Source organism: Hyaena hyaena, unplaced genomic scaffold (assembly GCF_003009895.1).
Source record: "Hyaena hyaena isolate Hyena2069 unplaced genomic scaffold, ASM300989v1 scaffold_459, whole genome shotgun sequence".
NCBI classification, from domain to species: Eukaryota; Metazoa; Chordata; class Mammalia; order Carnivora; family Hyaenidae; genus Hyaena; species Hyaena hyaena.
In genome coordinates, this window is record NW_024081093.1 from 280492 (window position 1) to 284773 (window position 4282).

The following is a 4282-nucleotide window of genomic DNA, read 5'->3' on the forward strand; positions in this document are numbered from 1 at the left end:
ACCTTGAGGGTGTTATGCTGAGCGAAATAAGTCAGGCAGAGAAGGACACATACCATATGTTTGCACGTATAGGTGGATTAGGAGGAAGTTAACGGGGGACGATGCGGGAGAAGAAGTGGGGGAATAGTGGGGGAGAGGGAGGGAGGCAAACCATGAGAGACTCTTGAATGCTGAGAACAAACTGAGGACAGATGGGTGTGGGGTGGAGGGGGGAGATGGGCATGGAGGGGGGCACTTGTGGGGATGAGCACTGGGTGTTCTATGGAAACCAACTTGACAATAAACTATTTAAGAAAAAAATAAAAAACAAAAAACCATCACCAACAACAAAAGATTTGGCCATTTAACCAACGGAGCCACCCGGCAGCCCTGGGAAACTCAATTTTCCATTGCCGTCTAATCACTGTGGCTTCCATTAGCACAAAACATGGACACGGGCGGACATGGGAGATACGGAAGTGGACCCAGGCAATGGCCAAAATGGCGGCTGGAGAAAACCTGCTCGGATGGGGAGAAGGACCACAGAGGTGAGAAGCCATGGGCCGTGGCGGTTCGTGCTGGACCCACATCTGCTGAGATGGGCGGACAGCAGTCTTGAGTTGGGATTCTCCCACGTGCAGGCGTGGGCAGACCCTGGTGCACTTCTGACCCACCCCAGGGCTGCGTGAACCTGCAGATGGGTGGGGGGGGTATAAAGAAAGAAGCCTCCTTCCAATTCTTGGACCCCACGGCTCCTGTGGCCACAGTCAGCAGTAGGCCCAAGGGGCGTGCTGTCCCCGTAGGGAAGGGCGCCCCGGGAAGGGCAGGGCCGGACACCCAGTGAAACTCAGCACTCAAACTGGGCAAAAGATGGGTTTCCTTTGGGAAGTGACCCGCTTTGCTTTCTTTCTCGTTTGTTGGCGATGCGTCCACTCTTATGTCCTCTCTTCCTGGAGCTGGCTTCAGGGAAGGCGGGGACCACGCAGACCCTAGAGCCCAGCTGCCCGGGTCCTAGTCCCAGGGGCGCTACTTCCTGTGTGACCTTGGGCAACTTACTCACCTCTCTTGCTACAGCTTCCTTATTTGTAAAACGGGAGTGTAATAACAGGAACCTCGGAGGCCTGTTATGAAGCTTATATGAGGTCATATTTGTAAAGCTCTGGTAATAGTGCCTGGCACTTAGTAAGTACCGTATCAGTGAACATTAAATAAGTAAAAGACAGAGAGAAAGAGACAGAGAGAGAGGGAATCCCAAGTAGGCTCTGCACTGACAGCACAGAACCTGATGCGGGGCTCGCACTCCTAAAACGTGAGATCATAACCTGAGCTGAAATCAAGAGACAGAGTCAGATATTCAAACGACTGAGCCACCCTGGTGCCCCAAAGATTTTTCTTTTTTTAATGTTTATTCATTTTTAGAGAAAGACAAGACAGAACATGAGTGGGGGACGGGTGGAGAGAGAGAGAGAGAGACAGAATCCGAAGCAGGCTGCAGGCTCCCAGCTGTCAGCCCCAACGCAGGGCTCAAACTCCTAGACGGTGAAATCATGACCTAAGCCAAAGTAGGAAGCTCAACCGACTGAGCCCCCTGGGCGCCCCACCCCAAAGATTTTTTGAAATCAAAATAAAAAGGTTTTGCTTGTTGTCAATGAGAGGAGAGTTCTGGAAAGGCCAGGACAAACGGAAGCCATGAAGCTAATGGGAAGGTGACTAGGGCCACAGGAGCCAGGCAGGCCTACCCCAGTGGGGGCAAGTGGGTGGCGCTGGAGAAAGCTACAGGGCAGGTCTCCTTTCTAGGCCCCCGGGCTTTCCTTTCCGAGAAGGAAAAGGGGGTCCTTTCATTATAATCCAAAGTAGAGATGAGTTTAGGCGGCTGCATGGCTGGATTTTCCACCCTTCAAAAATCCCACTCTGCTTGAGAAAGGTCTTAATTAGGTCCAGCGGCCTTAACTAGGGGCCGCCTAGCCCGTGTTCCTTTTTTTAAGAGGGTGAGCCCACTGAATTAAAATTCGATTAATCCAGCTTTAAGGGCAAGAAAAACTATTTGTGAAAAATCATTAAACAGCACGTAAAACCCTTTGAGGAGCAGCGAAGAGTCAAAGGACAACCTGGCTTTTGTTAAGGTACTTTGGCCCCAACGAGTTAACTTTTTTGAGGAATTTTAACAAGACAGTGGTCAGAGTGGAATTTGTTCGTGTCGTTTATTTAAGGTTTTACAAGGCCCTGAAAAGAGCCCCCCTCCTCTGGGTCCGCACGACAGGAGAGGAGTCTGGTAACAGCGTGGTGAGAGGTGAAGCCGTGGGGGGGCGGTGTTTGAGCCCTGTGAGGGGACAGCTGGAGTGGACGCTTCCACGGTGTCACATAGAGGGTGCGGGGTCTGTCCCAGGCTAAAGGGGACAGGAGAGACGGGGCCCTGGGAAGGCAAAAGCAGTCGTGCCCATTAAGGAGATCATTAGGACAGCTGGTGAAATGTGCCTATGGTCCGCGGATTAGATACTAGCACTGTATCAACGGGACATTTCCTGACTGGTAACTGTGCTTGGGTTCTGTAAAATAATGCTCGTACGCTTAGGAAATGCACAAGGAACTGATTAGAAGCAGAAGGGTATCATATCTCCTTTCAAATGGTTCAGAAAAACAATTCCATATATAAAGTTAGACGGGGCGCCTGGGTGGGTCGGTCGGTTGAGCGTCTGACTTCGGCTCAGGTTATGATCTCACGGTTCCTGGGTTCGAGCCTTGCATCGGGCTCTGTGCTGACAGCTCGGAGCCTGGAGCTGCTTCAGATTCTGTGTCTCCCTCTCTCTCTGACCCTCCCCTGCTGGTGCTTTGTCTCTCAATTTCAAAAATAAGTAAACGTTAAAAATTTTTTTAAGTTATATTTATACAATTATGTATACACACACACACACACACACACACAGTTGGCCCTTGAACACCAGGACTTTGAACTGCACCAGCTCCACTTACATGTGGATTTCTTCAATAAATTCAGTACAGTACTGCAACTGTAGTTTCTTGATAACATTTTCTTTTCTCTAGCTTCCTTTATTGTAAAAATACAGTATGTAATCCATAGAACATACAAAATATGTGTTAAATGACTGTTGATATTACCGGTAAGGCTTCTGGTCAACAGTAGGCTATTAGTAGTTATGTTTTGGGGAGTCAAATGTTCTACACGGATTTTCAGCTGCACAGGGGTCGGTGCCCCCAACCCCTACCCACACAGTTCAAAGCTAACTGTATAATGCATCCATTTGTACATTTAGTAATGTATATGTATTAATGTTTAATAATAATACAGGTATGATAAGGGGCACCTGGCTGGTTCAGTTAGTGGAGCATGTGACTCGATCTTGGGGCTGTGAGTTCGAGCCCCACGTTTGGCTGAGAGATTACTTAAAAAAAACCAATAGGCGAGGCGCTTGGGTGGTTCAATCAGTTAAGTGTCCATCTTGATCTTGGGTCAGGTCACCATCTCGGCTCAGGTCTTTGCCAACATCAGGGAGCCTGCTTGGGATTTTCTCTCTCCCTTTCTCTCTACCCCTCCCCCACCGTACTTGTGCTCGTGCTCACACTCTCTCCCCTCTGCCCCTCTCCCTTGCTTGCAGGTGTGCACCCGTACTCTCGCTCAAAAAAAAAAAAAAAGATAATTTCAAAATACGAAGTAAACAAAAATAAAAATAAGTAAAAAACTAAATAAGCTTAAGAAGAGAGAAAAGAGGAAGGAAGGAAGGAAGGAAGGAAGGAAGGAAGGAAGGAGGAAGGAAGGAAGGAAGGAAGGAGGAAGGAGGAAGGAAGGAGGTGCCATGTAGGGAAGGACACAAAATGCTTGGTTTCCGACGTCTGCTCCAGGAGCCCCTCACAGGCTGTGACACTGGGAACCCCCAAGGCACCCGCCTCAGTCACTGAGGAGCCAGGGTCAGCCATGCTGACGGCGCCCAGCTTGCAGTGGACAGTCCCGTAGGGTCAGTGGTGCCCAGGCCAGAGCTCTGACTAGGCCCCCCCCCCCCCGCCCCCGCCCAGGAGCCTGACCAGGGGGACACCGTGTCGGATCACTGCGGTGCTGTCCCACGAAACCGACGGCAGCATGAACGCGGGCGTGTGTGTCTGGGTCTGGGAAGGAACCTGCCAGAAATGAGCTCCTCCCCGGATGGGACAGTGGAAGTCAGGTTCTGAAGGCTGAGTAGACGTTTTCCAGTGAACGAGGGTGAGCCGTGTGGAGGGGACAGGGCACCCGGCACAGGGGGACAGGGCGCCCGGCACAGGGGGGACAGGGCGCCCGGCACAGGGGGGACAG